Source organism: Pleurodeles waltl, chromosome 8 (assembly GCF_031143425.1).
Source record: "Pleurodeles waltl isolate 20211129_DDA chromosome 8, aPleWal1.hap1.20221129, whole genome shotgun sequence".
Taxonomy (NCBI): Eukaryota; Metazoa; Chordata; class Amphibia; order Caudata; family Salamandridae; genus Pleurodeles; species Pleurodeles waltl.
Genome location: NC_090447.1, coordinates 1,516,605,262 through 1,516,627,233, shown reverse-complemented (window position 1 = coordinate 1,516,627,233; position 21,972 = coordinate 1,516,605,262). Strand labels below are relative to the sequence as shown.

The following is a 21,972-nucleotide window of genomic DNA, read 5'->3' as shown; positions in this document are numbered from 1 at the left end:
CAAAATGGATTCCACCTCTCTTGCCTTCAGCTTTGACTTCCATTATTTACTGTTTCTATCTTGATTTTTAGGTAACCCGCAGTCTGCATCAGTCTCCATCTTCCCTTGAACCAAAGTGTCGGATGAAATAGCTTGCTTACTCATGCCACACATTTCTGTGCATTAGATTGCTAGCCTATTTAGAGTTTAGAAAAAAAGAAATACCTAGCTTGCAGAATAAAAAACAAATTCCCTAATTACACCCAGTTAACTGGAGAAGGATACAACAAAGTTTAAGACATAGCTGTACCCTCACAGTGAATGATTTAGACTTCTGTGTCTTGTCTACAATGATTAAAAATGATACGGAAAGCTTTTCATGACACCTGGCTAAAATATCTCAGTTAGGATAATGTTAGACTAAAGATAAAAAAGGTCCTTGGTTCAATCCTGGGTTGTGCCAAAGACCAAGCACTCAGCTTGTTAGGCATGTTTCTTTCTTGGAGTCACTCTCAAGTGACATTTTATTTCATTGATAAAAACTTGCATCAACCTGATCGACATGCCATCGGTACAAAAGAGAACTTATTTTCTATCTTCCTTTCAAAATGGCTTCCACCTCTCTTGCCTTCAGCTTTGACTTCCATTATTTCCCGTTTCTATCTTGATTTTAATGTAAACCGTAGCCGGCGTCATCTTCCATTTTCCCATGAGCCAAACTGTCAGATGATATAGCTTGCTTGGTCATGCCACACATTTCTGTTTATGAGAGTGGTAGCCTATTCAGAGTTTAGAAAAAAAGAAGTACCTACCTCGCGTAGCAAAAAAGTAAAGGAGTAATTGCCCCCAGTTAACTACAGAAGGATACAGCAAAGTGTAACACATAGCTGTACCCTCACAGTGAATGATTGCGACTTATATTTCTTGTCTCCAATGATTAACAATAATAAAGAAGGCACTGTGAAAAAACGGGCTGAAAGAGCTCAGTTGCGAGGACGTCAAACTTTAGATCTAAGGGTTCCTGGTTAAATCCTTGGTTTGGTCAAAGACTGAGCAGCTAGTTCGTCAGGCAAGTTTCTTTTTTGGAGTCAGCTTCCGGTGACGTTTTATTTAATTAATAAAACCTTTCATCAACCTAATTGACATACCATCAGTACAAGACAGTACGTGTTTTCTATCTTTCTTTGAAAATGGATTCCACCTCTCTTGCCTTCAGCTTTGACTTCCATTATTTGCCGTTTCTATCTCGATTTTAGGGTAAACTGTAGCCTGCATCATTTTCCATCTAACCTTGGACCAAAGTGTCAGATGATATAGCTTGCTTCCTCATGCCACACATTTCTGTGTATTAGATTGCTAGCCTATTTAGCGTTTAGAAAAAAAGAAATACCTAGCTTGCGCAATAAAAAATAAATTGACTAATTGTGCCCAGTTAGCTGCAGAAGGATACAGCATACTTTAACACATAGATGTACCCTCCTAGTGATTGATCAGATGCCCACTTGTTGCCTGCAATGATTAAGAATCATCAGGAAGGTATTCTCTGACAACTGGCCGAAATAGCTCATTTGGGAGAGCGTTAAACTGAAGATCTAAAGCTCTCTGGTTCTATCCCGGGTTTTGGCAAGGACTGAGCACCTAGCTAATTAGGTGTAGTTCTCTCTTGGAGTCAGCTTCAGTAGACATTTTAGTTCATAGATGAAACCTTTTAATAACCTGTTCGACATACCATCAGTAGAGCACAGCACTTGCGTTCTATCTTCCTTTCAAAATGGCTTCCACCTCTCTTGCCTTCAGCTTTGACTTCCATTATTTCCAGTTTCTATCTTGATTTTAATGTAAACCTTAGGCTGCATCATCTTACATTTTCCCATGAACCAAGCTGTCAGATGATATAGCTTGCTTACTCATCCCACACATTTGTGTGCCTATTCAGAGTTTGGAATAAAAGAAGTACCTAGGTTGCGCACCAAAAAAGTAAATGAGTAATTGCACCCAGTTAGCTGCAGAAGGATACCGGAAGTTTAAGACATAGCTGTACCCTCAAAGTGAATGATTTCGAGGTGTATGTCTTGTCTACAATGATTAAGAAGAATACGGAGGGACATGTGAAATAAGTGGCCGAAATAGCTCAGTTGGGAGAGCGTTAGACTGAAGATCTAAAGGTCCCTGGTTCAATCCCGGGTTTCGGCAAAGACTCAGAAGACAGCTTGTTAGGCGTGTTTCTTTCTTGGATTCAGCTTCTGGTGACGTTTTATTTAATTGATAAAACCTTTCATCAACCTAATTGACATACCATCAGTACAAGACAGTACGTGTTTTCTATCTTCCTTTGAAAATGGTTTCCACCTCTCTTGCCTTCAGCTTTGACTTCGATTATTTGCCGTTTCTATCTCGATTTTAGGGTAAACTGTAGCCTGCATCATTTTCCATCTAACCTTGGACCAAAGTGTCAGATGATATAGCTTGCTTCCTCATGCCACACATTTCTGTGTATTAGATTGCTAGCCTATTTAGCGTTTAGAAAAAAAGAAATACCTAGCTTGCGCAATAAAAAATAAATTGACTAATTGTGCCCAGTTAGCTGCAGAAGGATACAGCATACTTTAACACATAGATGTACCCTCCTAGTGATTGATCAGATGCCCACTTGTTGCCTACAATGATTAAGAATCATCAGGAAGGTATTCTCTGACAACTGGCCGAAATAGCTCAGTTGGGAGAGCGTTAGACTGAAGATCTAAAGGTCCCTGGTTCAATCCCGGGTTTCGGCAAGGACTGAGCACCTAGCTAATTAGGTGTAGTTCTCTCTTGGAGTCAGCTTCAGTAGACATTTTAGTTCATAGATGAAACCTTTCAATAACCTGATCGACATACCATCAGTAGAGCACAGCACTTGCGTTCTATCTTCCTTTCAAAATGGCTTCCACCTCTGTTGCCTTCAGCTTTGACTTCCATTATTTCCAGTTTGTATCTTGATTTTAATGTAAAGCTTAGGCTGCATCATCTTCTATTTTCCCATGAACCAAGCTGTCAGATGATATAGCTTGCTTACTCATCCCACACATTTGTGTGCCTATACAGAGTTTGGAATAAAAGAAGTACCTAGGTTGCGCACCAAAAAAGTAAATGAGTAAATGCACCCAGTTAGCTGCAGAAGGATACCGGAAGTTTAAGACATAGCTGTACCATCAAAGTGAATGATTTGGAGGTGTATGTCTTGTCTACAAAGATTAAGAAGAAAACGGAGGGAGCTGTGAAATAACTTGCAGAAATAGCTCAGTTGGGAGAGCGTTAGACTGAAGATCTAAAGGTCCCTGGTTCAATCCCGGGTTTCGGCAAAGACTCAGAAGACAGCTTTTTAGGCGTGTTTCTTTCTTGGATTCAGCTTCTGGTGACGTTTTATTTAATTGATAAAACCTTTCATCAACCTAATTGACATACCATCAGTACAAGACAGTACTTGTTTTCTATCTTCCTTTCAAAATGGATTCCACCTCTCTTGCCTTCAGCTTTGACTTCCATTATTTACTGTTTCTATCTTGATTTTTAGGTAACCCGCAGTCTACATCAGTCTCCATCTTCCCTTGAACCAAAGTGTCGGATGAAATTGCTTGCTTACTCATGCCACACATTTCTGTGCATTAGATTGCTAGCCTATTTAGAGTTTAGAAAAAAAGAAATACCTAGCTTGCAGAATAAAAAACAAATTCCCTAATTACACCCAGTTAACTGGAGAAGGATACAACAAAGTTTAAGACATAGCTGTACCCTCACAGTGAATGATTTAGACTTCTGTGTCTTGTCTACAATGATTAAAAATGATACGGAAAGCTTTTCATGACACCTGGCTAAAATATCTCAGTTAGGATAATGTTAGACTAAAGATAAAAAAGGTCCTTGGTTCAATCCTGGGTTGTGCCAAAGACCAAGCACTCAGCTTGTTAGGCATGTTTCTTTCTTGGAGTCACTCTCAAGTGACATTTTATTTCATTGATAAAAACTTGCATCAACCTGATCGACATGCCATCGGTACAAAAGAGAACTTATTTTCTATCTTCCTTTCAAAATGGCTTCCACCTCTCTTGCCTTCAGCTTTTACTTCCATTATTTCCCGTTTCTATCTTGATTTTAATGTAAACCGTAGCCGGCGTCATCTTCCATTTTCCCATGAGCCAAACTGTCAGATGATATAGCTTGCTTGGTCATGCCACACATTTCTGTTTATGAGAGTGGTAGCCTATTCAGAGTTTAGAAAAAAAGAAGTACCTACCTCGCGTAGCAAAAAAGTAAAGGAGTAATTGCCCCCAGTTAGCTACAGAAGGATACAGCAAAGTGTAACACATAGCTGTACCCTCACAGTGAATGATTGCGACTTATATTTCTTGTCTACAATGATTAACAATAATAAAGAAGGCACTGTGAAAAAACGGGCTGAAAGAGCTCAGTTGCGAGGACGTCAAACTTTAGATCTAAGGGTTCCTGGTTAAATCCTTGGTTTGGTCAAAGACTGAGCAGCTAGTTCGTCAGGCAAGTTTCTTTTTTGGAGTCAGCTTCCGGTGACGTTTTATTTAATTAATAAAACCTTTCATCAACCTAATTGACATACCATCAGTACAAGACAGTACGTGTTTTCTATCTTTCTTTGAAAATGGATTCCACCTCTCTTGCCTTCAGCTTTGACTTCCATTATTTGCCGTTTCTATCTCGATTTTAGGGTAAACTGTAGCCTGCATCATTTTCCATCTAACCTTGGACCAAAGTGTCAGATGATATAGCTTGCTTCCTCATGCCACACATTTCTGTGTATTAGATTGCTAGCCTATTTAGCGTTTAGAAAAAAAGAAATACCTAGCTTGCGCAATAAAAAATAAATTGACTAATTGTGCCCAGTTAGCTGCAGAAGGATACAGCATACTTTAACACATAGATGTACCCTCCTAGTGATTGATCAGATGCCCACTTGTTGCCTGCAATGATTAAGAATCATCAGGAAGGTATTCTCTGACAACTGGCCGAAATAGCTCATTTGGGAGAGCGTTAAACTGAAGATCTAAAGCTCTCTGGTTCAATCCCGGGTTTTGGCAAGGACTGAGCACCTAGCTAATTAGGTGTAGTTCTCTCTTGGAGTCAGCTTCAGTAGACATTTTAGTTCATAGATGAAACCTTTTAATAACCTGTTCGACATACCATCAGTAGAGCACAGCACTTGCGTTCTATCTTCCTTTCAAAATGGCTTCCACCTCTCTTGCCTTCAGCTTTGACTTCCATTATTTCCAGTTTCTATCTTGATTTTAATGTAAACCTTAGGCTGCATCATCTTACATTTTCCCATGAACCAAGCTGTCAGATGATATAGCTTGCTTACTCATCCCACACATTTGTGTGCCTATTCAGAGTTTGGAATAAAAGAAGTACCTAGGTTGCGCACCAAAAAAGTAAATGAGTAATTGCACCCAGTTAGCTGCAGAAGGATACCGGAAGTTTAAGACATAGCTGTACCCTCAAAGTGAATGATTTCGAGGTGTATGTCTTGTCTACAATGATTAAGAAGAATACGGAGGGACCTGTGAAATAAGTGGCCGAAATAGCTCAGTTGGGAGAGCGTTAGATTGAAGATCTAAAGGTCCCTGGTTCAATCCCGGGTTTTGGCAAGGACTGAGCACCTAGCTAATTAGGTGTAGTTCTCTCTTGGAGTCAGCTTCAGTAGACATTTTAGTTCATAGATGAAACCTTTTAATAACCTGATCAACATACCATCAGTAGAGCACAGCACTTGCGTTCTATCTTCCTTTCAAAATGGCTTCCACCTCTGTTGCCTTCAGCTTTGACTTCCATTATTTCCAGTTTCTATCTTGATTTTAATTTAAAGCTTAGGCTGCATCATCTTCCATTTTCCCATGAACCAAGCTGTCAGATGATATAGCTTGCTTACTCATCCCACACATTTGTGTGCCTATTCAGAGTTTGGAATAAAAGAAGTACCTAGGTTGCGCACCAAAAAAGTAAATGAGTAATTGCACCCAGTTAGCTGCAGAAGGATACCGGAAGTTTAAGACATAGCTGTACCCTCAAAGTGAATGATTTCGGGGTGTATGTCTTGTCTACAATGATTAAGAAAAATACGGAGGGACCTGCGCAATAAGTGGCCGAAATAGCTCAGTTGGGAGAGCGTTAGACTGAAGATCTAAAGGTCCCTGGTTCAATCCCGGGTTTCGGCAAAGACTCAGAAGACAGCTTGTTAGGCGTGTTTCTTTCTTGGATTCAGCTTCCGGTGACGTTTTATTTAATTAATAAAACCTTTCATCAACCTAATTGACATACCATCAGTACAAGACAGTACTTGTTTTCTAACTTCCTTTCAAAATGGATTCCACCTCTCTTGCCTTAAGCTTTGACTTCCATTATTTGCCGTTTCTATCTCGATTTTAGGGTAAACTGTAGCCTGCATCATTTTCCATCTAACTTTGGACCAAAGTGTCAGATGATATAGCTTGCTTCCTCATGCCACACATTTCTGTGTATTAGATTGCTAGCCTATTTAGCGTTTAGAAAAAAAGAAATACCTAGCTTGCGCAATAAAAAATAAATTGACTAATTGTGCCCAGTTAGCTGCAGAAGGATACAGCATACTTTAACACATAGATGTACCCTCCTAGTGATTGATCAGATGCCCACTTGTTGCCTACAATGATTAAGAATCATCAGGAAGGTATTCTCTGACAACTGGCCGAAATAGCTCAGTTGGGAGAGCGTTAGACTGAAGATCTAAAGGTCCCTGGTTCAATCGCGGGTTTCGGCAAGGACTGAGCACCTAGCTAATTAGGTGTAGTTCTCTCTTGGAGTCAGCTTCAGTAGACATTTTAGTTCATAGATGAAACCTTTTAATAACCTGATCGACATACCATCAGTAGAGCACAGCACTTGCGTTCTATCTTCCTTTCAAAATGGCTTCCACCTCTCTTGCCTTCAGCTTTGACTTCCATTATTTCCAGTTTCTATCTTGATTTTAATGTAAAGCTTAGGCTGCATCATCTTCCATTTTCCCATGAACCAAGCTGTCAGATGATATAGCTTGCTTACTCATCCCACACATTTGTGTGCCTATTCAGAGTTTGGAATAAAAAAAAAGTACCTAGGTTGCGCACCAAAAAAGTAAATGAGTAATTTCACCCAGTTAGCTGCAGAAGGATACCGGAAGTTTAAGACATAGCTGTACCCTCAAAGTGAATGATTTCGAGGTGTATGTCTTGTCTACAATGATTAAGAAGAATACAGAGGGACCTGTGAAATAACTGGCCGAAATAGCTCAGTTGGGAGAGCGTTAGACTGAAGATCTAAAGGTCCCTGGTTCAATCCCGGGTTTCGGCAAAACTCAGAAGACAGCTTGTTAGGTGTGTTTCTTTCTTGGATTCAGCTTCTGGTGACGTTTTATTTAATTGATAAAACCTTTCATCAACCTAATTGACATACCATCAGTACAAGACAGTACTTGTTTTCTATCTTCCTTTCAAAATGGATTCCACCTCTCTTGCCTTCAGCTTTGACTTCCATTATTTACTGTTTCTATCTTGATTTTTAGGTAACCCGCAGTCTGCATCAGTCTCCATCTTCCCTTGAACCAAAGTGTCGGATGAAATAGCTTGCTTACTCATGCCACACATTTCTGTGCATTAGATTGCTAGCCTATTTAGAGTTTAGAAAAAAAGAAATACCTAGCTTGCAGAATAAAAAACAAATTCCCTAATTACACCCAGTTAACTGGAGAAGGATACAACAAAGTTTAAGACATAGCTGTACCCTCACAGTGAATGATTTAGACTTCTGTGTCTTGTCTACAATGATTAAAAATGATACGGAAAGCTTTTCATGACACCTGGTTTAAATATCTCAGTTGGGAGAATGTTAGACTAAAGATAAAAAAAGGTCCTTGGTTCAATCCTGGGTTGTGCCAAAGACCAAGCACTCAGCTTGTTAGGCATGTTTCTTTCTTGGAGTCACTCTCAAGGGACATTTTATTTCATTGATAAAAACTTGCATCAACCTGATCGACATGCCATCGGTACAAAAGAGCACTTATTTTCTATCTTCCTTTCAAAATGGCTTCCACCTCTCTTGCCTTCAGCTTTGACTTCCATTATTTCCCGTTTCTATCTTGATTTTGATGTAAACCGTAGGCGGCGTCATCTTCCATTTTCCCATGAGCCAAACTGTCAGATGATATAGCTTGCTTAGTCATGCCACACATTTCTGTTTATGAGAATGGTAGCCTATTCAGAGTTTAGAAAAAAAGAAGTACCTAGCTCGCGTAGCAAAAAAGTAAAGGAGTAATTGCCCCCAGTTAGCTACAGAAGGATACAGCAAAGTGTAACACATAGCTGTACCCTCACAGTGAATGATTGCGACTTATATTTCTTGTCTACAATGATTAATAATAATAAGGAAGGCCCTGTGAAAAAACGGGCTGAAAGAGCTCAGTTGCGAGGACGTCAAACTTTAGATCTAAGGGTCCCTGGTTAAATTCTTGGTTTGGTCAAAGACTGAGCAGCTAGTTCGTCAGGCAAGTTTCTTTTTTGGAGTCAGCTTCCGGTGACGTTTTATTTAATTAATAAAACCTTTCATCAACCTAATTGACATACCATCAGTACAAGACAGTACGTGTTTTCTATCTTCCTTTGAAAATGGATTCCACCTCTCTTGCCTTCAGCTTTGACTTCCATTATTTCCCGTTTCTATCTCGATTTTAGGGTAAACTGTAGCCTGCATCATTTTCCATCTAACCTTGGACCAAAGTGTCAGATGATATAGCTTGCTTCCTCATGCCACACATTTCTGTGTATTAGATTGCTAGCCTATTTAGCGTTTAGAAAAAAAGAAATACATAGCTTGGGCAATAAAAAATAAATTGACTAATTGTGCCCAGTTAGCTGCAGAAGGATACAGCATACTTTAACACATAGATGTACCCTCCTAGTGATTGATCAGATGCCCACTTGTTGCCTACAATGATTAAGAATCATCAGGAAGGTATTCTTTGACAACTGGCCGAAATAGCTCAGTTGGGAGAGCGTTAGACCGAAGATCTAAAGGTCCCTGGTTCAATCCCGGGTTTTGGCAAGGAGTGAGCACCTAGCTAATTAGGTGTAGTTCTCTCTTGGAGTCAGCTTCAGTAGACATTTTAGTTCATAGATGAAACCTTTCAATAACCTGATCGACATACCATCAGTAGAGCACAGCACTTGCGTTCTATCTTCCTTTCAAAATGGCTTCCACCTCTCTTGCCTTCAGCTTTGACTTCCATTATTTCCAGTTTCTATCTTGATTTTAATGTGAAGCTTAGGCTGCATCATCTTCCATTTTCCCATGAACCAAGCTGTCAGATGATATAGCTTGCTTACTCATCCCACACATTTGTGTGCCTATTCAGAGTTTGGAATAAAAGAAGTACCTAGGTTGCGCACCAAAAAAGTAAATGAGTAAATGCACCCAGTTAGCTGCAGAAGGATACCGGAAGTTTAAGACATAGCTGTACCCTCAAAGTGAATGATTTCGAGGTGTATGTCTTGTCTACAATGATTAAGAAGAAAACGGAGGGACCTCTGAAATAACTGGCCGAAATAGCTCAGTTGGGAGAGTGTTAGACTGAAGATCTAAAGGTCCCTGGTTCAATCCCGGGTTTCGACAAAGACTCAGAAGGCAGCTTGTTAGGCGTGTTTCTTTCTTGGATTCAGCTTCTGGTGACGTTTTATTTAATTGATAAAACCTTTCATCAACCTAATTGACATACCATCAGTACAAGACAGTACGTGTTTTCTATCTTCCTTTGAAAATGGTTTCCACCTCTCTTGCCTTCAGCTTTGACTTCGATTATTTGCCGTTTCTATCTCGATTTTAGGGTAAACTGTAGCCTGCATCATTTTCCATCTAACCTTGGACCAAAGTGTCAGATGATATAGCTTGCTTCCTCATGCCACACATTTCTGTGTATTAGATTGCTAGCCTATTTAGCGTTTAGAAAAAAAGAAATACCTAGCTTGCGCAATAAAAAATAAATTGACTAATTGTGCCCAGTTAGCTGCAGAAGGATACAGCATACTTTAACACATAGATGTACCCTCCTAGTGATTGATCAGATGCCCACTTGTTGCCTACAATGATTAAGAATCATCAGGAAGGTATTCTCTGACAACTGGCCGAAATAGCTCAGTTGGGAGAGCGTTAGACTGAAGATCTAAAGGTCCCTGGTTCAATCGCGGGTTTCGGCAAGGACTGAGCACCTAGCTAATTAGGTGTAGTTCTCTCTTGGAGTCAGCTTCAGTAGACATTTTAGTTCATAGATGAAACCTTTCAATAACCTGATCGACATACCATCAGTAGAGCACAGCACTTGCGTTCTATCTTCCTTTCAAAATGGCTTCCACCTCTCTTGCCTTCAGCTTTGACTTCCATTATTTCCAGTTTCTATCTTGATTTTAATGTAAAGCTTAGGCTGCATCATCTTCTATTTTCCCATGAACCAAGCTGTCAGATGATATAGCTTGCTTACTCATCCCACACATTTGTGTGCCTATTCAGAGTTTGGAATAAAAGAAGTACCTAGGTTGCGCACCAAAAAAGTAAATGAGTAAATGCACCCAGTTAGCTGCAGAAGGATACCGGAAGGTTAAGACATAGCTGTACCATCAAAGTGAATGATTTGGAGGTGTATGTCTTGTCTACAATGATTAAGAAGAATACGGAGGGACCTGTGAAATAAGTGGCCGAAATAGCTCAGTTGGGAGAGCGTTAGACTGAAGATCTAAAGGTCCCTGGTTCAATCCCGGGTTTCGGCAAAGACTCAGAAGACAGCTTGTTAGGTGTGTTTCTTTCTTGGATTCAGCTTCTGGTGACGTTTTATTTAATTGATAAAACCTTTCATCAACCTAATTGACATACCATCAGTACAAGACAGTACTTGTTTTCTATCTTCCTTTCAAAATGGATTCCACCTCTCTTGCCTTCAGCTTTGACTTCCATTATTTACTGTTTCTATCTTGATTTTTAGGTAACCCGCAGTCTGCATCAGTCTCCATCTTCCCTTGAACCAAAGTGTCGGATGAAATAGCTTGCTTACTCATGCCACACATTTCTGTGCATTAGATTGCTAGCCTATTTAGAGTTTAGAAAAAAAGAAATACCTAGCTTGCAGAATAAAAAACAAATTCCCTAATTACACCCAGTTAACTGGAGAAGGATACAGCAAAGTTTAAGACATAGCTGTACCCTCACAGTGAATGATTTAGACTTCTGTGTCTTGTCTACAATGATTAAAAATGATACGGAAAGCTTTTCATGACACCTGGCTAAAATATCTCAGTTAGGATAATGTTAGACTAAAGATAAAAAAGGTCCTTGGTTCAATCCTGGGTTGTGCCAAAGACCAAGCACTAAGCTTGTTAGGCATGTTTCTTTCTTGGAGTCACTCTCAAGTGACATTTTATTTCATTGATAAAAACTTGCATCAACCTGATCGACATGCCATCGGTACAAAAGAGAACTTATTTTCTATCTTCCTTTCAAAATGGCTTCCACCTCTCTTGCCTTCAGCTTTGACTTCCATTATTTCCCGTTTCTATCTTGATTTTAATGTAAACCGTAGCCGGCGTCATCTTCCATTTTCCCATGAGCCAAACTGTCAGATGATATAGCTTGCTTGGTCATGCCACACATTTCTGTTTATGAGAGTGGTAGCCTATTCAGAGTTTAGAAAAAAAGAAGTACCTACCTCGCGTAGCAAAAAAGTAAAGGAGTAATTGCCCCCAGTTAGCTACAGAAGGATACAGCAAAGTGTAACACATAGCTGTACCCTCACAGTGAATGATTGCGACTTATATTTCTTGTCTACAATGATTAACAATAATAAGGAAGGCACTGTGAAAAAACGGGCTGAAAGAGCTCAGTTGCGAGGACGTCAAACTTTAGATCTAAGGGTCCCTGGTTAAATCCTTGGTTTGGTCAAAGACTGAGCAGCTAGTTCGTCAGGCAAGTTTCTTTTTTGGAGTCAGCTTCCGGTGACGTTTTATTTAATTAATAAAACCTTTCATCAACCTAATTGACATACCATCAGTACAAGACAGTACGTGTTTTCTATCTTTCTTTGAAAATGGATTCCACCTCTCTTGCCTTCAGCTTTGACTTCCATTATTTGCCGTTTCTATCTCGATTTTAGGGTAAACTGTAGCCTGCATCATTTTCCATCTAACCTTGGACCAAAGTGTCAGATGATATAGCTTGCTTCCTCATGCCACACATTTCTGTGTATTAGATTGCTAGCCTATTTAGCGTTTAGAAAAAAAGAAATACCTAGCTTGCGCAATAAAAAATAAATTGACTAATTGTGCCCAGTTAGCTGCAGAAGGATACAGCATACTTTAACACATAGATGTACCCTCCTAGTGATTGATCAGATGCCCACTTGTTGCCTGCAATGATTAAGAATCATCAGGAAGGTATTCTCTGACAACTGGCCGAAATAGCTCATTTGGGAGAGCGTTAAACTGAAGATCTAAAGATCTCTGGTTCCATCCCGGGATTTGGCAAGGACTGAGCACCTAGCTAATTAGGTGTAGTTCTCTCTTGGAGTCAGCTTCAGTAGACATTTTAGTTCATAGATGAAACCTTTTAATAACCTGTTCGACATACCATCAGTAGAGCACAGCACTTGCGTTCTATCTTCCTTTCAAAATGGCTTCCACCTCTCTTGCCTTCAGCTTTGACTTCCATTATTTCCAGTTTCTATCTTGATTTTAATGTAAACCTTAGGCTGCATCATCTTACATTTTCCCATGAACCAAGCTGTCAGATGATATAGCTTGCTTACTCATCCCACACATTTGTGTGCCTATTCAGAGTTTGGAATAAAAGAAGTACCTAGGTTGCGCACCAAAAAAGTAAATGAGTAATTGCACCCAGTTAGCTGCAGAAGGATACCGGAAGTTTAAGACATAGCTGTACCCTCAAAGTGAATGATTTCGAGGTGTATGTCTTGTCTACAATGATTAAGAAGAATACGGAGGGACCTGTGAAATAAGTGGCCGAAATAGCTCAGTTGGGAGAGCGTTAGATTGAAGATCTAAAGGTCCCTGGTTCAATCCCGGGTTTTGGCAAGGACTGAGCACCTAACTAATTAGGTTTAGTTCTCTCTTGGAGTCAGCTTCAGTAGACATTTTAGTTCATAGATGAAACCTTTTAATAACCTGATCAACATACCATCAGTAGAGCACAGCACTTGCGTTCTATCTTCCTTTCAAAATGGCTTCCACCTCTGTTGCCTTCAGCTTTGACTTCCATTATTTCCAGTTTCTATCTTGATTTTAATGTAAAGCTTAGGCTGCATCATCTTCCATTTTCCTATGAACCAAGCTGTCAGATGATATAGCTTGCTTACTCATCCCACACATTTGTGTGCCTATTCAGAGTTTGGAATAAAAGAAGTACCTAGGTTGCGCACCAAAAAATTAAATGAGTAATTGCACCCAGTTAGCTGCAGAAGGATACCGGAAGTTTAAGACATAGCTGTACCCTCAAAGTGAATGATTTCGGGGTGTATGTCTTGTCTACAATGATTAAGAAAAATACGGAGGGACTTGCGCAATAAGTGGCCGAAATAGCTCAGTTGGGAGAGCGTTAGACTGAAGATCTAAAGGTCCCTGGTTCAATCCCGGGTTTCGGCAAAGACTCAGAAGACAGCTTGTTAGGCGTGTTTCTTTCTTGGAGTCAGCTTCCGGGGACGTTTTATTTAATTAATAAAACCTTTCATCAACCTAATTGACATACCATCAGTACAAGACAGTACTTGTTTTCTATCTTCCTTTCAAAATGGATTCCACCTCTCTTGCCTTCAGCTTTGACTTCCATTATTTACTGTTTCTGTCTTGATTTTTAGGTAACCCGCAGTCTGCATCAGTCTCCATCTTCCCTTGAACCAAAGTGTCGGATGAAATAGCTTGCTTACTCATGCCACACATTTCTGTGCATTAGATTGCTAGCCTATTTAGAGTTTAGAAAAAAAGAAATACCTAGCTTGCACAATAAAAAACGAATTCCCTAATTACACCCAGTTAACTGGAGAAGGATACAGCAAAGTTTAAGACATAGCTGTACCCTCACAGTGAAGGATTTAGACTTCTGTGTCTTGTCTACAATGATTAAAAATGATACGGAAAGCTTTTCATGACACCTGGCTAAAATATCTCAGTTAGGATAATGTTAGACTAAAGATAAAAAAGGTCCTTGGTTCAATCCTGGGTTGTGCCAAAGACCAAGCACTCAGCTTGTTAGGCATGTTTCTTTCTTGGAGTCACTCTCAAGGGACATTTTATTTCATTGATAAAAACTTGCATCAACCTGATCGACATGCCATCGGTACAAAAGAGCACTTATTTTCTATCTTCCTTTCAAAATGGCTTCCACCTCTCTTGCCTTCAGCTTTGACTTCCATTATTTCCTGTTTCTATCTTGATTTTGATGTAAACCGTAGCCTGCGTCATCTTCCATTTTCCCATGAGCCAAACTGTCAGATGATATAGCTTGCTTAGTCCTGCCACACATTTCTGTTTATGAGAGTGGTAGCCTATTCAGAGTTTAGAAAAAAAGAAGTACCTACCTCGCGTAGCAAAAAAGTAAAGGAGTAATTGCCTCCAGTTAGCTACAGAAGGATACAGCAAAGTGTAACACATAGCTGTACCCTCACAGTGAATGATTGCGACTTATCTTTCTTGTCTACAATGATTAATAATAATAAGGAAGGCACTGTGAAAAAACGGGCTGAAAGAGCTCAGTTGCGAGGACGTCAAACTTTAGATCTAAGGGTCCCTGGTTAAATTCTTGGTTTGGTCAAAGACTGAGCAGCTAGTTCGTCAGGCAAGTTTCTTTTTTGGAGTCAGCTTCCGGTGACGTTTTATTTAATTAATAAAACCTTTCATCAACCTAATTGACATACCATCAGTACAAGACAGTACGTGTTTTCTATCTTCCTTTGAAAATGGATTCCACCTCTCTTGCCTTCAGCTTTGACTTCCATTATTTCCCGTTTCTATCTCGATTTTAGGGTAAACTGTAGCCTGCATCATTTTCCATCTAACCTTGGACCAAAGTGTCAGATGATATAGCTTGCTTCCTCATGCCACACATTTCTGTGTATTAGATTGCTAGCCTATTTAGCGTTTAGAAAAAAAGAAATACCTAGCTTGCGCAATAAAAAATGAATTGACTAATTGTGCCCAGTTAGCTGCAGAAGGATACAGCATACTTTAACACATAGATGTACCCTCCTAGTGATTGATCAGATGCCCACTTGTTGCCTACAATGATTAAGAATCATCAGGAAGGTATTCTTTGACAACTGGCTGAAATAGCTCAGTTGGGAGAGCGTTAGACTGAAGATCTAAAGGTCCCTGGTTCAATCCCGGGTTTTGGCAAGGAGTGAGCACCTAGCTAATTAGGTGTAGTTCTCTCTTGGAGTCAGCTTCAGTAGACATTTTAGTTCATAGATGAAACCTTTCAATAACCTGATCGACATACCATCAGTAGAGCACAGCACTTGCGTTCTATCTTCCTTTCAAAATGGCTTCCACCTCTCTTGCCTTCAGCTTTGACTTCCATTATTTCCAGTTTCTATCTTGATTTTAATGTAAAGCTTAGGCTGCATCATCTTCTATTTTCCCATGAACCAAGCTGTCAGATGATATAGCTTGCTTACTCATCCCACACATTTGTGTGCCTATTCAGAGTTTGGAATAAAAGAAGTACCTAGGTTGCGCACCAAAAAAGTAAATGAGTAAATGCACCCAGTTAGCTGCAGAAGGATACCGGAAGTTTAAGACATAGCTGTACCCTCAAAGTGAATGATTTCGAGGTGTATGTCTTGTCTACAATGATTAAGAAGAAAACGGAGGGACCTGTGAAATAACTGGCCGAAATAGCTCAGTTGGGAGAGTGTTAGACTGAAGATCTAAAGGTCCCTGGTTCAATCCCGGGTTTCGACAAAGACTCAGAAGGCAGCTTGTTAGGCGTGTTTCTTTCTTGGATTCAGCTTCTGGTGACGTTTTATTTAATTGATAAAACCTTTCATCAACCTAAATGACATACCATCAGTACAAGACAGTACGTGTTTTCTATCTTCCTTTGAAAATGGTTTCCACCTCTCTTGCCTTCAGCTTTGACTTCGATTATTTGCCGTTTCTATCTCGATTTTAGGGTAAACTGTAGCCTGCATCATTTTCCATCTAACCTTGGACCAAAGTGTCAGATGATATAGCTTGCTTCCTCATGCCACACATTTCTGTGTATTAGATTGCTAGCCTATTTAGCGTTTAGAAAAAAAGAAATACCTAGCTTGCGCAATAAAAAATTGTTGGAAAATGGGTTATTGGTAGGGCAGGTAGGTACCTACACCTAGCAACAAGCCACAAACCTCCACAAAAGTACAGTTAGGTCTCAGTAAATTAATCCCAGCTCTACCCTTGGTAGCTTGGCATCGAGCGTCAAGGCTTAACTTAGGAGACAAAGTGTAAAGCATTCAAATATCACAAAACAGTAATTAAATAAAACACAGGAAACAGTTTAAAAATCCAAAACCAATTTATAAAAATAGCTTATATTTTTATCTTTAAAATGACACAAAAACGATTAAAATCGGTTCAGGGGAACCGGAGATATGAATTTTTAAAGTATTATTATTTTCTAGCGCATAGAAACAAAAAGCGCCAATCGGGTCATCTGGTTGCACCAGGACCGGGACAAAGTCAAACTTTCAGGCCGACCGCGATGGAGCCCTGCTCGGCTACAGGTCGCGGGAGGCCTCGGTTAAAAAGTTACCTTCTGACTTAGTCTTTATTTTGAAGTTTTTCTTCACCGGGACGAACCTGCCAGTTGGATCCGACCTCCTGGAGCCCTTGTCCGGATACGCGAAGTCGGTTTCCTCGGTGGTGATTTCTACCTTCGGACTTAGTCGTTTTTTCGAGATGAAAATCCTTCGACCGGGGTAAACCTGGATCTTGATCCGACGTCCGTGGAGCCCTTCTCGGATACGATGGCTGGAAGGTCCCGGTCAACTTTTTACGTTCGGACTTAGTCTCTTTTTCGGATGTTTTTCTTGACCGGGACGAACCACGAAGTCAGGCCGGGTCGCGGTTGAGGCAAGCCGGCTAGAATTTCCGCGTCGAGTCGGTCACTTTATGGAGCTTTTTTCTAAAATTTCTCCAATCTTTTCCAAACTTCTGGGGCTTCACCCAGATGTTCTTTTAAGGTTCTTTTGGGGTCCACAGCTCACCCCAAGGGTCCAGAAGTTCTGTGATGGTCCTTGGGAAGTGCGGACTTCAACTCCCAGAGTGCACCTGGCGCAAACTCCTTTTTGGCCACTGGGCAGTGGTCAGCTGGTCACTTTTTCAGGAGTTGGTGCAGGGGACTCTGGTTAGCAATTTTTCACCTGTAGCAAACAGGGAGTCCCTCCTTGAACCAGTGGAAGCCAGGCAAAGTCCTTCTTGTGGTGAAGCCCAAGTGTGCAGCTGGTGCAGTCTTTCTGAGTGCAGGGTCCAGGTGCAGGCCAGGGGTCCAGCAGGGCAGTCCTTCTTCTTCTTTAGTTCCTTTCTTGTTGAATTCTGGAGGGGATCTGAGGCGTGGGTGCAGGTCTGCCAGTTTTATCCTTGCTCCTGGGTGAAAAGCAGGGGGGCCCTGGTCCTCCAATCAGGGACAGGGTCGTCCCCCTGTGATGACCACTTCCTGGGAAGTGTGGCAAAAATCCATCCCAGAAGGCAACAGTCTCTAAAAATCCAAAATGGATGAATCTGATTTTTAGAGGAGAGATCTGGCTGAGCCCACCCACTGGTGTGGCTAAAAATCATAAACACACCCCTCTCCTGCCCTCTCCTAATCTAATCAAGGGGGCACCTAGCTGTCTGGGGTTGCAGGATGTGGGGGTGTTGCTGGGTGCTCCAGATGTCCTTCTCTGCCTTTGAAGACCAGTTTGGCAGCCCTCCCCCTTCCTGCTTCCCCATCTGCTGAGGGGAGATTCTCTCCCCCAAGCACATTCCTTTGTGTGAAGTCAGGCCACTTCACACCTCATTAAAGCAGCCTGGCAGAAGCTGCTGCAGGCTGGCCAATCAGAGCACAGCAGCAAAAACAATGCAGAGCTGAAATTGGCAACTTTTTAGGTAAAGTCTAAACTTTTTACCTGCACTAGTTATATTAAATCCAACAACTGGAAGTTGTGGGATTTATTATAACAATCAATTTGATACCAAATTCTTGGTATGTAACATTTAAGGAGACTTTAAAATTTAAAATAAAGTCTGCCCATTCTAGCCTATGAAGGCCATTCACTTCAATGAGGGAAAAACGAATTTGGCTGTTTTTACCTCACCAGGGCATATAAATCTATTTTTATAAAGTCGCTGCTTATAGTTACATGGCACCCAGCCCTAGGGGCACATAGGGCACACCTTAGGGGTGACTTATATGTAAAAATAAGGTAGTTTAAGACTTTGGAAGTACCTTTAATTCCAAAGTCGAATTTGCATATAACTTTAATTTAAAAGCAGCCAGCAAGGCAGGCTTGCTTTTAAAATGACACTGGGCACCTCAGCAATGCACCTAGGTGTGCACCACCTATGCTGTGGTCCCTAAACCTACATGCCCTACCATATACTAGGGACTTATAGGTAGGTTAACTTAGCCAATTATAATTAGCCTAATTTGCATATCCATTTTACACAGAGCACAGGCCCTGGGACTGGTTAGCAGTACCCAGGGCACCATCAGAGTCAGGAAAACACCAGCATAAAGTGGAAAATGGGGGCAAAAAGTTATGGGGCCTCTGCAATCAGCCCCAGTTTCTCACACAACCCCCCCCCCAGCCCACACGCCCAGGAGGCTCAGCCCAACCCTGGGAGAGTCTTCCTGGCTTGTTAGGCGAGGAAGACAGTGAAGAAAACTGGCTGTCCCTTTGCAGGGCCTACTCTGCCTTATATCCTCCTGTCAGGGTCACTCCCTCTGGGTAGTGAAGCCATCCCAACAGTAAAAGGACCCAACTCAAACTGAAACTTCCCTCTAGGGGGGTCTTCCTCCTCTCTCTCTGCCAACTTGGGTAGTGAGGTGCCCACCTCCCCTACTCCTAACTTTGCTAGGGCAACACCTAGCTTACCCAAAGAGGTCACCCAACACTTGAGCAACCCCACCATGACCAACAGGGTCAGGGGGCCTACTTTGCTATTGGCCTTGGGGTCTGCCTCCCAGGCCAAGTACAGTGCTGCCAGGAAGGCTAGCACCCAGCAGAGGCTACTGACAGCTGTCAGTACCCAGAACCACACCCTAAGCTCTCCACTGACAGGTGGCTGAGCTGCTTTAGGGGCATATTTGGGGTCCTGGCACCCCTCTTGCTGTCTAGAGTGGGGGGCTACCACCTCCTGTGGCAGACACCCTCCTTCCACTCTCCCTTCTGTCAGTGCAGGGGCAACACCTTGCATCTGGACAGCTGCCCGACTACTCAGGACTTCCTTGGGGTCAGGTGAGGCCTCACCAGTGCCAACTCTGGGCTCCCCCCTACTGGGGCAGAAGGCCCTTGGCTCCCTGGAACTCTCTTTAAGAGTGGCCTACCCTTCCTTTTCTTCTTTCCTTTTCTTGGGGACCCCTGTCTCCTAACTGTAGGGACTGACTCCCCAGGACTTTGGGTTGGGGGGGCGCCCTGGGCGACCACCCCATCTGTGACCAGACTCACCTCTGGGAGGTCATTGCCCAGGATACAATCTAGGGGAAGGTCAGCACTGACTACCACCCTAATCCAGTCAAGGATACCCTCCCTCTCTAGGGGCACTATGGCTACAGGTTTGGAGGTGACCTCCCCTGTGGCTATCCTGACTTTCTTTGTCTTTCCTGGGACATACATGTCTGGGGTCACTAACCGGTCACTCACTATAGTGTGACTGGCACCGGTGTCTCTCAGGCCAGTGGTAGGGATCCCATTCACTTGAATGTGGTGGAAGTGCCTACTCCCACCCTCAGGGATCACCAGCTTACCATCTGGTCCTGTCTCCCAGCACAATGCTAGGAGGACTTCATCATCTGAGGAATCCTCCTCTATGGCTACACTGGACAGCCCAGTGCTAACCACCTTCTTTGGACAGGCTGCATCTCCTCTGAAGTGACCTGTCTGCTGACAGTCAAAGCAAGCCCTACTGTCCAAGAGCTTTTTTAACCCTGGGTCTCCCTGTCTCTGCATGTCAGAGTGGGAGTGGGATTTACTCTCCTCCTTCTTAGGGTTCTGGGGTACAGAGGGAGTCTCTGTGGTGGGCTTACCACCTCCCTCCTTAGGTTTTTGGGGACCTGTCCCCCCCTTCTTGGAGTCTCCCCCCTGGGACTTGACAACCACCCTGGTTCTCAACCACTCATCAGCTGCCTCCCCTAGCTCTCTAGGGTTGGTCAGCTTAGAGTCCACTAGATGCTGGCGTAACCTTTCTTGGATACAATTGGTCAAGATGTGCTCTCTCATGATCAGATTGTATAACCCCTCATAAGTATTTACTTTGTTGCCAATAATCCAGCCCTCTAGTGCCTTTAGTGAGGTGTCCACAAAGTCAACCCAAGACTGGGTACTGACCTTCTGGGTGTCCCTGAACTTCATTCTATATTGCTCTGGGGTCAGACCAAACTTCTTGACTAAGCACCTCTTCATACTAGGGTATGAATCTGCCTCCTCCCCCCTTAAGGTCAGAAGCCTATCCCTCCCTGAGTTGGGGACCAACTCCCACAAAAGGGAACCCCAGTATTGAGGCTTAACCCTTCTCATTTGGAGTGCCCTCTCAAAGGCCCCTAGCCACTTATCTATGTCATCCCCCTCTATATAAGCAGGAACTACCCCCTTGGGTAATCTGGGGCAAACCCCCCCACCCATGGACACCTCAACTTCTTTATCGCTGCTTCCATCTCTTTTCTCTTTGTATGCCCACTTTTTCTTTTCTAGGGCCAGCTTCTCTGCTTCCAAAGCTATGTAGGCTAGCTGGGCTTCCAGCTCTCTTTCCCTGATGGATGGGTTCTCTCCTCCTGAAAGGACCCTCTTCCTACCACTAGCTTTGGGTCTGCCCCTAGTGACTGTGTCCAGTGAGGACCGTTCCTCCTCTCCCTCACTTGGGGTCTGATGCCTTCCCTCCCCTGAGTGGTTAGAGTTAGCATCTTGCTCTTTTTCTTCCCCCTCTGGAGCTTCCTCTGTCTCTACCTCTTGGGCCTCAGCCCATGCTGTCAGGGATTTAATCAGGATTTCCTTCCTGAGATTAGTGGTTGCAGGCAACCCCCTCTCAATACACAACCCCCTAAGCTGGACTACTGTCAGTGTGGGTAGGCTAGCCAGATCAAGCTCCATGGTTCCCTAGTTTTGTGTCAACAAAAACTTTTTGCAAAAATTGGTAACAGGAATTTAGAAAAATTACAAAAATTCAATAATCGAAATTAATCCAAATTAAATTTTTTTAAAAAAATTAAAATTAAAAATTAAAAACAATTTTTGCACTAGGACAATTTAAAGGATTTTTAATTTGTTTTTATCTAAAACTGTAACGTGATATTGAACACAAGTACAGGATCCCGTCGCTGCTTCCAATTATGTTGGAAAATGGGTTATTGGTAGGGCAGGTAGGTACCTACACCTAGCAACAAGCCACAAACCTCCACAAAAGTACAGTTAGGTCTCAGTAAATTAATCCCAGCTCTACCCTTGGTAGCTTGGCATCGAGCGTCAAGGCTTAACTTAGGAGACAAAGTGTAAAGCATTCAAATATCACAAAACAGTAATTAAATAAAACACAGGAAACAGTTTAAAAATCCAAAACCAATTTATAAAAATAGCTTATATTTTTATCTTTAAAATGACACAAAAACGATTAAAATCGGTTCAGGGGAACCGGAGATATGAATTTTTAAAGTATTATTATTTTCTAGCGCATAGAAACAAAAAGCGCCAATCGG

At 42.0% G+C, this 21,972-nt stretch overlaps 8 non-coding genes across 8 annotated transcripts; all 8 read left to right on the top strand.

Moving 5' to 3' along the window:
• Window positions 1-2,099: 2,099 nt before the first annotated feature.
• Window positions 2,100-2,172, top strand: TRNAF-GAA (transfer RNA phenylalanine (anticodon GAA)). The gene has a single exon. It is a non-coding gene; the product is annotated as a tRNA-Phe (tRNA).
• Window positions 2,173-2,680: 508 nt separating this feature from the next.
• Window positions 2,681-2,753, top strand: TRNAF-GAA (transfer RNA phenylalanine (anticodon GAA)). Its single transcript has one exon. It is a non-coding gene; the product is annotated as a tRNA-Phe (tRNA).
• A 2,807-nt stretch (window positions 2,754-5,560) lies between these two features.
• Window positions 5,561-5,633, top strand: TRNAF-GAA (transfer RNA phenylalanine (anticodon GAA)). Its single transcript has one exon. It is a non-coding gene; the product is annotated as a tRNA-Phe (tRNA).
• A 494-nt stretch (window positions 5,634-6,127) lies between these two features.
• Window positions 6,128-6,200, top strand: TRNAF-GAA (transfer RNA phenylalanine (anticodon GAA)). The gene has a single exon. It is a non-coding gene; the product is annotated as a tRNA-Phe (tRNA).
• Window positions 6,201-7,277: 1,077 nt separating this feature from the next.
• Window positions 7,278-7,350, top strand: TRNAF-GAA (transfer RNA phenylalanine (anticodon GAA)). The gene has a single exon. It is a non-coding gene; the product is annotated as a tRNA-Phe (tRNA).
• Window positions 7,351-10,738: 3,388 nt separating this feature from the next.
• Window positions 10,739-10,811, top strand: TRNAF-GAA (transfer RNA phenylalanine (anticodon GAA)). The gene has a single exon. It is a non-coding gene; the product is annotated as a tRNA-Phe (tRNA).
• Window positions 10,812-13,051: 2,240 nt separating this feature from the next.
• Window positions 13,052-13,124, top strand: TRNAF-GAA (transfer RNA phenylalanine (anticodon GAA)). The gene has a single exon. It is a non-coding gene; the product is annotated as a tRNA-Phe (tRNA).
• Window positions 13,125-13,618: 494 nt separating this feature from the next.
• Window positions 13,619-13,691, top strand: TRNAF-GAA (transfer RNA phenylalanine (anticodon GAA)). The gene has a single exon. It is a non-coding gene; the product is annotated as a tRNA-Phe (tRNA).
• Window positions 13,692-21,972: the final 8,281 nt, after the last annotated feature.